Genomic DNA, 17040 nt, shown 5'->3' with positions numbered 1-17040 from the left:
AGAGTGTTTTAGGGTGAAGATTAAATAAAGTTTAATTTCAATGAAGGTTTGGGTCATTTAGTTGTGATGGTTAAGAGTTAGGGACAAAGCTATCTGTGAGAGACAGAGAGAGCTCTCTGCTGCTGTTGACTCCAGAGCGCCATCATGAGGTCAGTCTGTGTTTCTGTTTCTTTTGTTTTTAATTCAAAGAATCTCAACATCTACTGAACAACTGATATTTTTGCACATGAATTTAAATACTTCCATAGTGGAGTGTAACTAAGTACATTTACAAGTTCATACAAAGATGATCTAGTTAGTAATCCATTATTCTTCCTCTCTGTTGGTCTGTGGTCACTTTTCCATCAGGGAGGCGGAGACACACCATTTGTTTTTTCAAAACTGATTTCCCTAAATTAAAGAAGGTGGATAGTGCATCTACAGGTGCATCTCAGAAATTTGAATATCAGGAAAAAGTTATTTTATATTACATAATTTAAGTCAAATGAAACTTTCTAGCTTCATTCCACAAAGTGAAATATTTCAGGCCTTTTGTTTTTTAATCTTGATCATTATGGCTTACAGCTCATGGAAATTAAAAATCCCCTTCACTCTCAGACACCTTTATTGATTCAGCAGCACCTTCAGGACTCCTTCCATACAGCTGGTAAGTGGGGTTTTGCAGCGCTGTGCTTTTTGTTGGATGTATTTTACAAGAACGACGTGAAGAGAGCATGCACAGTTTGTTTATATGCTGTGTAGCCTGTAGAATAATCTTCTTACTTAAATTAAGTAAATTACTTCTGTCCACAGAAATATAAACATAGTGCTCTGTTCACTTCATTCTTACAGTTTGAGGTTTCACGGGCCTCAAGAGGTCTGCTCTTATTTTTTGTAATATGACTAAAAACTATTTAAAAACAAAGTTTAGGCCAGTTTGAAAGAGTCTGCTACTATTACTTTAAACTATCATTGTTACAGTATTAAAAAAACATAGTGTGCCTTTATAAAATCGTTAAAAAGGCTTGTACTGATACTTATTCCTTCGAATTATACTTATGAGCCCTTTTTGAATTTTGTCATTCAATTCAGAGCAGTTAAATTTAAATTATGTTTTAAAAATGATAAAAAGCACTTAATACAACAGTAACAGTTTACAACAGCAAAACAAAGGCTTTGCCATCGACGTCTCCAGGTCATTTTCCATACACTTTAATCAAAATATTATATCATTATTATGAAAACACATTCATAATAAATTATTTTAAATGCAAAACACATCCACCATCCTGATGAACAGCTGGAAAAAATACTGTAGGCTATGTCTGTAATTAGGAACACAAAAATTCAAAATATCCAACAAGATGAAAGAGCTCACTGTACAGGCAGCACATCCACCCGACATTCATCTGTGGAGACTCTTTTGGAGGTGGGCTCACTGGGCTTAGAAATTTAAGCAAAGCACCTTGAGAGGAAAGAAAAAGGGTTGTATGGTAACCTAGCTTTGCATATTGATTTATTTAGATGATTAGAGAGAACAAATTAACAAAGTTCACAACCACAAATGCTTTCATGAACAGCATTTACCTAAATGGCAACACCTAGTTTATATTTTCATTTGGTATCATTGCAAACATTTATCTTAAGTAACAATCTTCTCACCTAAAACTTCCTCTTCTTCTTCTTGTCACTTGGTGAAACACGTCATTGTCACAAATAGACCTGAATGAACAAAGTGTGAACTCTGATGGCTGCATCTCATGTTGCTGATCAAGAATTTGGGGTCTCTGTCAGTCACTGTGGATGAGAGAAAACTACATTTCTAAAATTAAAAACTGTCACAGAGTTTTTGGCTGTTTGGACATCGACAAGAAATTCAGAGAGACTGAAATCTAAAACAGACTAAAAGTCACTATGAGATGACATCATCCTAACCACAGGAAGTAGCTGCTGCGTCTCTCTACTAAAGCACTAGTTTAGAAACTCAGACAGTTCTGAGCACGAGAACAAGAGACAGAAGAAGGAGAGACTCAGAGAATCATGATGGTTGAGTTCAAATGGATTTCTTTATTTCTTCAGCGGTGCTTCAGTTTACAGGTAAGATACATATCACATATAAATGGAAGGCACATTGTAAAAAATAACTTGATCAATATTATTAAAGATTCTTTATTAGCTACATTTGATTTAACTAAGAAAACCAAATCTGTTGTTTCTAATGTGGTGAGTTTAGTGAACTCTTGGAAACTAAGGATAAAGAAATAATCGTCACTAACTATGAACATAACAGACATTTTCTCATTTCACTTTATTTTTCATCATTTTCTCAACAGCAGCAGCTGAAAAACTTCCCCCCTCCTTCACTGTCAGAGTTGGAGATGACGTCACTTTGCCTTGTGAAAATGTGATAGACGGTCAGCAAAATGTGAAATACTACATGGCTCTTTGATGGTTCAGGAAGCAGATCAAGTAGAGCTGGTTAACTTGGGCAGATTGGTGAAAACGCCAAAGCTAAATCAGACAGACTGAGTGTTACAGAGAACTGTTCTCTGGTTATAAAGAAGGTCACAGTCGAGGATGTTGGTCGTTATCTGTCAACAGTTCATATCAGGACAACAAGCTCCAGACTCTCTGGTTCTTCTGTCTGTTATTATCAGTGAGTATTTCCATCATAATGTTTTCAGCTCAAACTGTCTTGTTAGAACAATATACTGAAACATTACAATAATTATGATCACAGTGATGAAGTTAACTTTACTCTTGTTGTCTTTCTCTCACAATATCTCCATCTTCACCAGTGACTGAACGTAAGGACGCTGATGAGGTGACGTTAACCTGCTCTGTGTCGACATATGAACAGTTCTGTAGACACACAGTGAAGTGGCTGTATGAGGGTAAAGATGTGGACAAAGATAACAAAGACATGAAGACATCACAGTCTGGCTGCTACGCCGCTGTGTCTTTCCTGGATTCTCATTTTAGTTACAAATCAAAGTCTAACTTGAAGTGTGAAGTGACAGATGGTTACTCTGGAAAAGTGCAGCTGTTCACCTTCAGCCCTCAGTCCTCAGGTGAGAAAACAGGTGAGAATATGCTGAGCTGGTGTGCGTTTCCCGAACAACCACGTAAGGTAACGTTGAACTATGTTGGTACGATGCATCGTTACACAAACAAACATCTGAAATACGACCGTTTCCCTAAACTGTCATACTTGAACTAATTAGTTTGAGCCAACGTAGGTCGAACTAACATGTTTCCAGGTGTGTTCGTCTGACTTTCACAGCACGAAACTCACAAAACGTCATATTCTGCTAAAATGTCAGTTGTGACCGATATTAAGTGACATTATTTTGCTAACTTATTATTTAGGCTTTTTATATTATTGTCGTACCGGCAACAAAAAATCAATAGTGTTAATGAAATCAACAATATAAATAATATATAACCTAATCATTTTATTTAGCCTAAATATCGGCTATAACTGAGAAGAAAAAATTAAGAACTATTAGCGATTCCAAGACATTTAGTGAAAAGGTTTAGTATCTTTGTGTCAACACTGTAACACTATTATGAATCCCTTGGCATCTGACATCTAGGTTTTGAGAACAGCTCAGTGCGCTAAGTGTCTGAGCTTACGCATGTTCTCTATTGAGACAGATACGACTCCCGTGAGTTCTCTATTTATCTTTGTTATAAAGGCAACGAAAACTCTCAGGGATTTATTCATTACAGTACTTTCATGGATTTTATGCTGTCCCTTTTTATGTTTGTAATGAAGACTAGAGAACACCCATCTTCCCCAGAGGCCCAGAAACGTATACATGTAGGTAATATTAAAAGTCTTGTCTTTACATTCTCCGTTTTGTCCTTTAACCTTTGTACTGGGACTAATATTAAATTAAGTTATTGTGAGCAGACGGGTAATCTGTGAGAAAAACACCTGCTGTTTGTAGATGGTCTACACTGAGATACTTAGTAGCCTACTGAATCAATGCAACCCTACCCATGACCCCACAAATACATTTAAAAGTACTTTTACAACTAATTTATTTTTAAATTCACCTTAAACATGTTTGTACAGCAGGATTATCTAACATTCCCTGCTTAAAACACATCACATCCACCTCCTAACACTGCATTTTCTGCTCTCTGTGACGTAGTCACCGTGAACTAAGCTTCTAACCACAGGTCAGGAGCTGTAGTTCCAACTATGCAACTTAACAACAGTTGGTGCGAACGTTCGTCTGAACTATGGTTTCAGGGAACACCTGCGTCGCTTAACGATGGTTCGTACCGTGTAAGTTACCAACTTAGTTACCTCCGTAGTTCCAACTAGGGTTTTAGGAAACAGTTGCGTCGCAACTGCAAAGTTCCAACCAAGGAAGTTGCTACCGCAGTCAGCAACGATGCTTTTGGGAAACACACCCCTGTTCAAGATGATTAAAACCACCAAAACATTTGTTTATTTGATGACTTTTCACAGTGATGAACTTTACTCTTGTTTTCTTTCTCTCGCAATATCTCTGACATCTAAACCAGCACAACAACAACAACTACACCAACAACAACACACAACAACAACAACTAAACCAGCAACAACAACTAAACCAGCAACAACACAACACAACAACAAAACACAACAACAACTAACCACAACAACAACAACTAAACCAGCAACAACAACAACTAAACCAGCAACAACACTAACCACAACACAACTAACCAGCAACAACAACTAACAGCAACAACAACAACTGAAAACACAAAATCAACAACCAATGATGCTTCAACAAAACTTCAAGGTAGTAACTCATCTTTCTCTAGAGTCTCTCTGTCTTCCTGTCAGCCTCTTTCTCTCCACATACTGAACTAAAACAAACTTTTTTATTGATTTTATGTTGATTTAAAGTCATCAAAGTATAAATCAGAAAATGGAAAGTGATTACATTCTCTCTCTCTCTCTCTCTCCTCTTCTGGAGTCTAAAGTCTGAATGTCAGAGCGACGCTCGGCTGTGGGTGGAGATATTCTCTTATTCAGTCAGTCTCACTCAGTTGTTGTTGCTCAATCCACAAGATCCACTGCTGCTCACAAATCAGACGACTACATTCACAGTTAGCAAAGACTGCAGGAAAACTGTGAGCTGATGAAAGTCTGTGATTCGTTGCTACTTTAGCTGCAGGATTTCAAACAGAACTGAACTGTGCAGTCAAAATGTTTCTAATGTTTTCAGAATCGTTCTGGAGGTTCATCATTGTGTCTGTGGGTTTAGCAGCACTCATAATAATTGTTGTGGCAGTCAACATCTGGACAAGAACTAAAGGTGAGAACATTCACAGATGAAACTCAGAAACAGGAAGTTTTGATAAAGCTGGATTTTCACTGTGGAAACTAAAGTCGACTCTTTCTCTTTCTTTTCAGGGACAAAAACACAGATGGATGAAAACACAGTGAGTTTATAATGTTTTTACAGTTGGTACTTTACACAGCAAACCAGTGTTTGTGACATCTGTTCTTCATTCTGAAGTGTAGATATAGATAGAAGAAGACAAACAGAAACAGGACTCACTGAGTTGTACTGAAGTGGCAGCAGCAAGTTCAAGGATTCATTGCATATAAAAATTAAAATAAAAGAATTTTACATTAAAAAATTAAATGGATGCAAATATTAGATAAACATGACAGTTTAAGTACAACACCAACACAAACTACAGCCTCCAAAGACGCCATAGATCTGAATCAACACGTCTTTGACACAGTGTCAATACAAAGTGAACATTATTCCAGATTAAAGGGTCAGTTCACCTAAATTACATCACATCATGCAGTATTTTCTCACTTAACCTCTAGTAGCTTTAAACAACACAGATAGTTTAGTTTTATTTCCAAAAACAACGTCCACGTTACTGTACTACTATATAAAATCTAGTTCCAATGCAAACTGTCCAGCAGCCAGTCAGATAAAGATCAGATCAGACAGTAACTAATGGTGCGTTCAGGGTCTGCTGACTGTGAACTGTGTTCAGTTTCAAAACATCAGCAGTAAACTGGGAGGAACATTTTGGATTTGGGGTACCACATAAACACTCCCTCTCTGGTCAGTCAGCTGCAGGAACATGTGACAGTTGGGGTAGCCTACTTTATATTACTCATATATTTATTTATTTTACTTGAATTAGTTAATTTCCTTCTGCTGTCCTTCGTTACCACAGAAACACTTCCTCTCTCAGTGGCAGAAACATGTAACAGTAGCTGACGGTGCGTTCAGGTGCTGTCAGGTTATTTTCTTATCTCCTTGTGTTAAATGTGGGTCAGTGATGTGAAAGCTGTCAGTTAAAGTGTGTCAGAGTGAGGGTTTGTTTGTGTTTCACAGGTGAATAATGATGAAGATGAAGATGATGGTGTGGTGAACTATGAAAACGATGGAGACCCTTCTGCCTCTGTCAGACTCCACTGATCAACAACTTCCATATCAACATCAGCTCATCAGAGAAAAGACTCCACTGCAGTTAAATAACAGCACATTTACACGAGTAGTTGAAGCCTTTAGAGAACTGTTGAGAAGATTTCTTAAGGTGCTTTGTTTATGTAACAAGGAAAGTCAGACAGGTCTAGCTTAGAGTAAAGCCTAGTTCACACCACACAGTTTTAAGCCGATTTGCCGCTCGGCGACCGTCAGGCTGTGATCAGGGGTAAATCAGAGATCGATCGGCGGTCGCCAGTCGTATGTGTGAACTACTCAAGGACGCTTCAAAACGGCTTCCTGACACATTTCTGACACATCGCAGACGCCAGCCAGATATCTAGTGTGAGAGGCAGGCTTTTGGCCTAGTAATGCTACATTCAGTTGCAACCTCTCAGTGAAGCTCCGCCCCCTGTCTCTCCAGAAGCAGTCTCACAGCTGCGTCGCTTTAAGAGTTGATTTATAGGGAACACTCAGGATCTCTCGGTAGGCATCGTGTTCCAGTGTGGTTAGAAGTTATGCGTCAAGGCTGACAATGTTTTAACTTTTGTGAACAGGTTTTAATTTGTTTTCATCACAGGCATTTTAAGCCACCTGTCGTCCAGACCTCGTCGGCTGAATAGCCTGTTATGCTAAAGTTCACCGCAGAGAAGGCATCGGTGGTTGATAACTCAAATTCAAATTAGCTTTATTGGCATGAATGTATGACAACAACAATATTGCCAAAACCCTGAGTGGGCCCAAACGTCTGATCCGTAAATGAGGTGGAGTCAGAGCTGGGTTGGCTATTTACTGCATTGTTTGAGGATTGTATAGCCACTGCTGTCTTGTCTGCCTGATCAACTCCTGCTGTCTGTGCTTCTATTTTTATGTGGAATCTCATATTATTAGATTGTCACAGATGGGCCCTGTGAATGTTTTTGTCAACTGCTAAGGTCTGCTACGGGTGTGGCCATTTCCCCTTTTTTTGGCTACGTGATTTCCCCCAGCTTATTAGCCATTTTTCCCCTCTTTTTAGTGTTCTGCCAGACGGACAGGGTGGTGGATTTTCCGAACCCCTTCCCCCTTCACTGCATGTGGTGGTAACTTAGTTTCATCGTGTTGTTTTGTGTGTTTGATTTGCTGTGTTTAGGTGGCTGCGCACCGTTGAGAGTATAGTGGTGTCAAGGCACTCTGGTAGCCCACAGGTAACCGCCTGCATGTCTGGCATCGGTAGATGTGGAGGTGTCTGTCTGTGGCAACTGTTAATTAGATATTTGGGGGTTGGAACCCCTCACTATTTGCCTTGGTTACACTAGCATCCAAATATCTGGAGGATTCGGCCGACTCGACATCCACATCCAGCCAATGAGAGCAGGCAGCTACTTTTCACCTCAAAACACTTTTTACACCTCCAGCTGTCTGTGTAGCTCAGACGCTGAAAGTCTTAATTAGCTGACCCCATAAGTGTTTTCTGACCTTCTAGCTCGAGGTGTTTCTCACACGTCCTTGTCAGCGAGACACAACAGACTGATTAGGTAGAGTCAGTAGCTCATGCGTCAGGCTAGCAGATATCGGTGTTCTCCGGTAATCATACAAGGTTGAGTCCTACAAGATGTTTCCAAGAACCTACTGGCTCCACAGGTTAGAGCACAACTCATGGGTAGTGACAGATTCCAACATGATGAAGCACTGGAGTCTAAACATCAGATAGATGAGTTGTTCTGGGTTAAGGCCAGTTAAAGATGAGCTAATAGGGAAACCTACAGGCACTAGGGGGAAGACAGAAACATAAAAGGGACCAAAAGATGTCATCCTTCAGATTTGGTGTTGGCATTTGATGTGTTCACATGTTGTATGCTGGCACTGTGTCTCCTCGGCCGGGCTCAATAAACCATGCTATGTTAAGTCTTCATCAGTCTCTGAAACTTCTTCACACCTGAACCTGGCTCACAGTATTTCTTCAACATAACAAAAATCTCATCAGATCATTTTTAGGTTTTATTACTGATTGTTTTTGTTTTTATTTATCAGTGTGAGAAATGTTTGTGTGTTTTGTGCTCAGCTGTTTCTGTTTCAGTCTGACTTTGAACAACAATATTCAAGTCTTGATTTCATCTCATATCAGGAAGCCCACTGTGAGTTTTATAAAATGTCTTTTCCTGCATCAGTTGTGAAAATCTTTATTTTCTGCAGCCAGTTCAGAACACAGCAGCTGGATTTCAGCTTCATTTAACAGGAACGAGCATTTAACTCTAGTAACAGTCTCCTCTTTATTAATCTGATAACAATATAAACTGCAATAAAGAAATGTTCACCACTTTAGTCTACATTGTGTTTGTGATTCCTTCATGTACTAACGGTCATAATGGAAAGTGAATATTCTTTACTGTTAGGAATGTGGTTTTTGTGTTCATGTCTTTCCTGTTTAAGTCTGTTTTTGGTTCTGTGTTTCTCTGTGTAGTCTTGTTTAGTTAGTTCTTAGTCCTGCACATTAGTTAATGTCTTTTGTGTTTACTCCTGGTCTTGTGTTCCCTGTTTAGTCTTGTGTGTTCCCTTGTTCATTTACTGGTTCTGTTTAGCTCTGCATCTCAGCCCTGTGTCGTACTTGTGTATTCTGGGTTAACTGTCTCTCTCTGCCGGCCTGGTTCTGTCATGATCCCGTCTGTGTGTCTTGTTTGGGAGTCTGGGTTTAGTTCCATGTCCTTAGTTCATGTTTTGGTGTTCATTCCTGGTCCTTGTTTGCATTATTGTGGTTTGGTCTCCTCTGTACTCGGTGTTCTAGTTCTGTGTTCTCGTTTAGGTTCTGGTTCTTTGTAACTTGTGTGTGTTTCTGTCTTCTTGGTTATTCACTCTGCCCCATGTCTGCTTGTCTAAGTGTTCTCTCTGTTTCCCCCTGCTGTCTCTCTGCCTGCCTGCTTGTCTCTCTGTCTCTGCCTCGTTAGTCCTGATCCCGCTCACCTGTGTTGCTCCCGCCCCGCTCGTTAGTCCCTGTGTATATTTATGCCTGCTTGTCTCTCCAGTCTTTGTCACGTCCTTGCGTCTAATGTTGAGTGTTCCTTTGTTTTCCTTGTTCTTGATTATTCCCTGTGTTTTTGGATCGCCTTGTGTTCTGGATTACCTTTGTTTGGACTTTGCCTCGAGCTCCTTGTAAGCCTGTTTCAGTTAGTCTTTTGAATTAATAAACGTTTTTGAACTGCAACCTCCTCGCCTTGCCATTGTCTGCATTTGGGTCCTCACCTCAGTCTGCACTCAGCTCCCCGACCCGTGACACTTTACTATGAATGTTCTGCCTCTACTAGTAGAACCACCTCCCTCCTCTTGTCCCCTTCTAGTAGTAAACCTTCCCTCTGGAGGACCTCTAACCTTCCAGTGTCATGTTACGTCAGGCAGGGAGCAGATAAAGCAAGGATTCAGACAGAGTGAGAATTATACAGTGACAATCGGGGGTCAACTTTTTTTCAGGTCGTAAAGGAAACAGCAGGTGTTGCCTCAGTGAACTGAGCTCTTATCCTGCATTCAGACCAAACGCAAATTTAATCTTTGCAACGCTTTCCTCGGGGGATCGCTGGACAACTCCAAGTAAACACAACTCACCATTACTACAGCTGTATGAAGCCAATGTAAACATTTTGCTGGGATTTAATTGCAGTAAACGGATCAAACTGATGCTGAAATAACAACAATATGATGCAGATTTGTTAAACATATGAATTCATGCTTTGTCAGGTCTGTCAGCAGGACAACAACTTCTAAAAGGTTTGTTTTCTGAATGGAGTTTGGATCGATCAGGGCTATGCTACGCTAACTTGTTCACAGTAAAGTACAACGATAGCTGGAATAAAGTTACAGACACATATTTTCTGAACTCACCAGGTAGTTCAACTTCCCTTTCTTTTCTCCAAGTAAAGTTCAGTTTTTATATAAATATGAAGTATTAGTCCAACAGAGCTCTGGGTGCCAACCTACGCTAACAACATTTACATTTATTGATTTAGCTGTTGTTTTATCCAAAGCGACTTACAATTGCTATATATGTCAGAGGTCGCACGCCTCTGGAGCAACGAGGGGTTAAGTGTCAGCGTGAAATGAACGAATCACTCACTGAGACAACCCGTTCCTCCCGAGTCATACACACGATTAGGTCTTATGAACGAAACGTTCTTTGAACGTCACAACACCAGCCGGCAGCGGCCGACAGGAAATCGTGGCGCTTTGTGTCTTTGCATTGACTTTGTATGTAAACGCAGCGCCCACAACGCTCACTTCGCTTTGGTCTGTAAGCACCTTTACAAAGTTACAATCTCCTTGTTTGTTTAACGTAATGTCTGCAGTCTGTAGGATGAATCAAGTTCACCAGTTCATGGGTGCCACAAACAGGAGTCACCAAGTATTGTAGAAAGTCAGACCCACACAATGCTGAACCAGAACCAAAGACACTATCATAAATACAGTCTGCATTATCATCTCTAATTCATAATTCTATCATTTCAAGTTTTAACTTTCAACTTACTCTTTTCTTAGCAAACATCTCATTTCCTCTAGCTCATGTTAACTGTGAATGAAATGTAATCTGCGTTCAATAAAGTAGTAGTCATACATGTGAAACAACAAACCTGGATTTGAACATTTTTCAGTTACCTAGCCAGGTAAAACTCCCAAATTCCAGAGTGAAAACAAATGGCGTGCTTATTGTAAAACACAGGCGAGCCAACACTAGACAAAAAGGAATACACACACTTAAATACCCAAGAGAGGTGGAGGAAACGAGACACAGGTGGAAACAAAAATCAACTCAAGGACAGGAAGTGAACTGACAAAGACCCACGAGGAAGGATTTAACAAAAGAAAACAGGAAATCACCAAACTCACAACCAAAACCAGGACATCCAGGGGTTAAAGTAGTTTTCATCAGAATTTGATAAACGCCTGTTTGTCTCATGTCCACATTCTCACCAAAAACTTCCTATTCAGCTCAGTCAGGAGAGACTTAAATGAAAAAGAGGCTTAAAGAGGAATTAAAAGGAAAAGGAACAGGAGAGTTTAAGAAATGTGAGAGGGATGTATGGCCTACCTGGTGGAGGGGCTGTGACCACAGAGGCCAGAACCAGAATGGATGTGAAGGGCTCAGTGGGATCACTGAAGACTGCTTGATCCACCAGCTGCTGGAGCGAGAGAGGGAGGGAGGCCTGGAGCTGGAGTGATGCTGCAGTCTTTTATCTGGTCGGGGTCCTCCAGGAGAGAAAAGACAGTTTGAAAGTCTGACAGCAACAATATGATTGGCTCACAGAGGTTGTGGCAAATTCTGATTGGTTTAACTGAAAGAATGAACGCCCTCAATCTAATGACGGAGTTGGAAGCAGAAAAAAAGAGAGGGGGCGGGGGAGAAATAGAGTCAGCATGAACGATGTCTTCCTGATTCAACTTCTGCTGAGTTTCCTTAATCTTAAAAAAAACTGCAAAGATAAAATGAGGAACCAGCAGATCTCAGAGCAGTAAAATATCATCTTATCTGTGTTCTTCAGCAGCTGCTACAGTATCACCATATTGCACCATGGACATCAGGAGTCAGATTCTGGTGGGAGAGGAGTTTGACTCTTCACCTGTCTGTTCATGTGTGCTGTCAAACATCACCATGGATCCTGTCTGTTTTCTAATAACACTATCTGAAGAAAACAAGTTGCATCATTGCAAACATTTATTTAACTAACAATCTTCACACCTTCAGCTTCCTTCTTTTCTTTTTCACCAGTCACTGCAAATGTGAACTCTGATGGCTGCATCTCATGTTGCTGATCAAGAATTTGGGGTCTCTGTCAGTCACTGTGGGAGAGAAAACTACATTTCAAATGTAAAAGTGAAATGTACATTTTTGACCAAATTGAAAGTCTAAAACTAAAAGTCACTATGAGGAAGTGACATCATCCTAACCACAGGAAGTAGCTGCAGCGTCTCTCTAAAGCACTAGTTTAGAAACTCAGACAGTTCTGAGCACGAGAACAAGAGACAGAAGAAGGAGAGACTCAGAGAATCATGATGGTTGAGTTCAAATGGATTTCTTTATTTCTTCAGCGGTGCTTCAGTTTACAGGTAAGAATACATATATCACATATATAAATGGAAGGCACATTGTAAAAATAACTTGATCAATATTATTAAAGATTCTTTATTAGCTACATTTGATTTAACTAAGAAAACCAAATCTGTTGTTTCTAATGTGGTGAGTTTAGTGAACTCTTGGAAACTAAGGATAAAGAAATAATCGTCACTAACTATGAACATAACAGACATTTTCTCATTTCACTTTATTTTTCATCATTTTCTCAACAGCAGCAGCTGAAAACTTCCCCTCTCCTTCACTGTCAGAGTTGGAGATGACGTCACTTTGCCTTGTGAAAATGTGAAGACGGTCAGAAAAATGTGAAATACTACATGGATCTTGTGGTTCAGGAAACACAGCAGTAAGCTGTTGAACTTGGGCAGATTCACATGAAGCCAAATCTAAATCAGACAGACTGAGTGTTACAGAGAACTGTTCTCTGGTTATAAAGAAGGTCACAGTCGAGGATGTTGGTCGTTACACTGCAGACAGTTCATATCAGGACAACACAAGCTCCAGACTCTCTGGTTCTTCTGTCTGTTATTATCAGTGAGTATTTCCATCATAATGTTTTCAGCTCAAACTGTCTTGTTAGAACAATATACTGAAACATTACAATAATTATGATCACAGTGATGAAGTTAACTTTACTCTTGTTGTCTTTCTCTCACAATATCTCCATCTTCACCAGTGACTGAACGTAAGGACGCTGATGAGGTGACGTTAACCTGCTCTGTGTCGAAACATACAGTTCTGTAGACACACAGTGAAGTGGCTGTATGAGGGTAAAGATGTGGACAAAGATAACAAAGACATGAAGACATCACAGTCTGTCTGCTACGCCGCTGTGTCTTTCCTGGATTCTCATTTTAGTACAAATCAAAGTCTAACTTGAAGTGTGAAGTGACAGATGGTTACTCTGGAAAAGTGCAGCTGTTCACCTTCAGCCCTCAGTCCTCAGGTGAGAAAACAGGTGAGAATATGCTGAGCTGGTGTGCGTTTCCCGAACAACCACGTAAGGTAACGTTGAACTATGTTGGTACGATGCATCGTTACACAAACAAACATCTGAAATACGACCGTTTCCCTAAACTGTCATACTTTGAACTAATTAGTTTGAGCCAACGTAGGTCGAACTAACATGTTTCCAGGTGTGTTCGTCTGACTTTCACAGCACGAAACTCACAAAACGTCATATTCTACCTAAATATGTCAGTTGTGACCGATATTAAGTGACATTATTTGCTAACTTATTATTTAGGCTTTTTATTATTGTCACCGGCAACAACAAGAAAATCAACAATAGTAATGAAATCAACATATAAATATATAACCTAATCATTTTTTAGCCTAAATATCGCTAAACTTTACATCGATTCAAGACATTTAGTGAAATAGGTTTAGTATCTTTGTGTCAACACTGTAACACTATTATGAATCCCTTGGCATCTGACATCTAGGTTTTGAGAACAGCTCAGTGCGCTAAGTGTCTGAGCTTACGCATGTTCTCTATTGAGACAGATACGACTCCCGTGAGTTCTCTATTTATCTTTGTTATAAAGGCAACGAAAACTCTCAGGGATTTATTCATTACAGTACTTTCATGGATTTTATGCTGTCCCTTTTTATGTTTGTAATGAAGACTAGAGAACACCCATCTTCCCCAGAGGCCCAGAAACGTATACATGTAGGTAATATTAAAAGTCTTGTCTTTACATTCTCCGTTTTGTCCTTTAACCTTTGTACTGGGTGACTAATATTAAATTAAGTTATTGTGAGCAGACGGGTAATCTGTGAGAAAAACACCTGCTGTTTGTAGATGGTCTACACTGAGATACTTAGTAGCCTACTGAATCAATGCAACCCTACCCATGACCCCACAAATACATTTAAAAGTACTTTTACAATACATTTATTTTAAATTCACCTTAAATATGTTTGTACAGCAGGATTATCTAACATTCCCTGCTTAAAACACATCACATCCACCTCCTAACACTGCATTTTCTGCTCTCTGTGACGTAGTCACCGTGAACTAAGCTTCTAACCACAGGTCAGGAGCTGTAGTTCCAACTATGCAACTTAACAACAGTTGGTGCGAACGTTCGTCTGAACTATGGTTTCAGGGAACACCTGCGTCGCTTAACGATGGTTCGTACCGTGTAAGTTACCAACTTAGTTACCTCCGTAGTTCCAACTAGGGTTTTAGGAAACAGTTGCGTCGCAACTGCAAAGTTCCAACCAAGGAAGTTGCTACCGCAGTCAGCAACGATGCTTTGGGAAACACACCCCTGTTCAAGATGATTAAAACCACCAAACATTTGTTTATTTGATGACTTTTCACAGTGATGAACTTTACTCTTGTTTTCTTTCTCTCGCAATATCTCTGACATCTAAACCAGCAACAACAACAACAACTAAACCAGCAACAACAACAACAACTAAACCAACAACAACAAACCAACAACAAACCACAACAACAAACAACACAACAACTGAAACAATCACAACCAATGCCTTCAACAAACTTCAAGGTAGTAACTCATCTTTCTCTGGAGTCTCTCTGTCTTCCTGTCAGCCTCTTTCTCTTCCTGTACTGAACTTCATTATTTTACTTTTCATTTTATTCATTTTAATAAACGTTGTTGTACAAGTATTTTGGAATTTTATGGCAAAACTGAAAAAAAGTCACTGCAAAGACTAAACAAACCCTTCATCATAGGAAAATACAGAATACAGGAAGCAGAGCGGCCCTCGGCCTTCGGGGGCCCTATTGAAAATTTAGTTGGAGGCCCCTCTGACTGTCGGGCGTTGTCACTATATATGACACAGAAACATCTCTTGGTTTTAATAAGACCCGATGAATCTTTCTCTGTTTCTAAACCTGCCATGTTTGTTTAGCACAAACACCCAAAGCAAATTTCTTGAACCTACTTGGCAATAAAGCTGATTCTGCTGAAAAACAATAACTCTATATTATTATATCTACTATGTTTGAAGTCAAACAGGAAACACATGATACCACCAGAGCTACTGAGCTTAATGGCAGTTCAAGAGCCAGTAGACACTGATGAACTTAGTGCTGAATAAAAAGACTCATAAAGTGATTATGACCAAAGCTTAAATCTTTAATAACAGCCAAACAAGAGTTTAAGAGACAAAAACTAGGAAACAGCTGACAGCATCATTTTCTCAACCTGCTTCTTTATGAGTGATCTAAACATGTAATGATAGAAAAGACTTTTACTGTCTGAGTGTCTTTTTGGAAAAGTCTAAATGTCTCTGTCAACCTGTGCTGGTTTTACCGCTCACCACATCAACGTGTAACTGGTCGTTAAGTCCTGATGTCCAGTCAGCTGGATCCACTGGAGCAGCAGAAACTGGAGAGACAGGTGTGCTGGTACCACGATGGTACTGCTCTCCACTTCAGTAGCCACAGGTAGACCTATGAGGAAGATTAACACATAAAATAAGTCATTTCAGTAAGTTGACATGTTCATACACTGAGTGTTGCTAGAGGTGAATAATTGTTTAGTTATTGTTGATGTAGGCCTAAACTACCACTGTCAGCTTCCTGAGCAAGCGCTACAGCGTTCACCGTTGATACCAGCGCGGCTAACTGAGGCTAATCTAAGACCTTCAGTGCAGATTATCTAAAAATACAGGCATAGGAAACGGAGCCTGTGGGCTTACGCACCTTTATCTTCTTGCCTCCTCTCTTCTTAGAGGCTCTTCTGATGTCTTTTTACACGTCCAGAAAAATATGATCTTCTCTTGTCAGACATCGAGCCTGACGGACTCAGCGTAACGAGTGATGTTGGTGACGTCTCAGGGTCAGTCAGGGTCAGGAGTCTCAGGTCACAGCTGATTTTCCATAGTATATAACTACATTAAATAACCAATGCTATTGTGGTGCGAATTATAGAGATCTGTCTTTCATGTTAGTTTACCACTAACAAGCATGACTGTAGGGGCCCTCTGCTGCCCGGGGCCCTCTGCTGCCCACGGGGCCCTTCGCCACCGCAAAGGTCGCTTAGTGGCTGGGCCTCTCTGACAGGAAGTGATCAAGAAAGTGATTATTGATTTATTGATTTCTCCTTTTAATTTTCAGTGTTCATTTTCAATTTCAAAATGGCTTTATTGTTTTATTTCAACAGTAAACAAAGAAACATTATACACCTTAACAATAATAACATTGTCTCTGTAGAACGGTGTGATGGTTTCATATTTGTGTTCCTCTGGTTGTCTTCAGGTTTTGACATGTACGTGTATATTTAGCTGCAATTATTTCACATCTTTGTGTTTCACCTAGTAGTATGGAAGTTGTCCTTTATTATTTTGGTCTCATATTCAGGATAGGTTCAGTAATTTGGGAAAATAGTTTTCTCTAGATCTTTGTGTTTTTCACATGTTGTGTTGCTCATTTTCTATTTCATGTGACGTTCAAAGTGAGCAATCCTTTCCTCTCTATGAGTTTGTCTCTGGCGGCCGCGTCTCGATGGCCAGGTTCTGATCACTGAC

General features: G+C 39.8%; 2 long non-coding RNA genes across 2 annotated transcripts; one reads left to right on the top strand and one right to left on the bottom strand.

Moving 5' to 3' along the window:
- The first annotated feature begins 5396 nt into the window (after nt 1-5396).
- LOC119912816 lies at nt 5397-6390 on the top strand. The gene is made up of 3 exons (XR_005446267.1): nt 5397-5427; nt 6190-6245; nt 6351-6390. It is a non-coding gene; the product is annotated as an uncharacterized LOC119912816 (long non-coding RNA).
- Nucleotides 6391-15623: 9233 nt separating this feature from the next.
- Nucleotides 15624-16392, bottom strand: LOC119912810. The gene is made up of 2 exons (XR_005446262.1): nt 16217-16392; nt 15624-15964 (listed from the first exon to the last, which is right to left on the bottom strand). It is a non-coding gene; the product is annotated as an uncharacterized LOC119912810 (long non-coding RNA).
- Nucleotides 16393-17040: the final 648 nt, after the last annotated feature.

Source organism: Micropterus salmoides, unplaced genomic scaffold (assembly GCF_014851395.1).
Source record: "Micropterus salmoides isolate LMB-PRFRI ecotype aquatic unplaced genomic scaffold, ASM1485139v1 Ms_hic_scaffold_2, whole genome shotgun sequence".
Lineage (NCBI taxonomy): Eukaryota > Metazoa > Chordata > Actinopteri > Centrarchiformes > Centrarchidae > Micropterus > Micropterus salmoides.
This window is presented reverse-complemented; position numbering and strand designations above follow the sequence as displayed.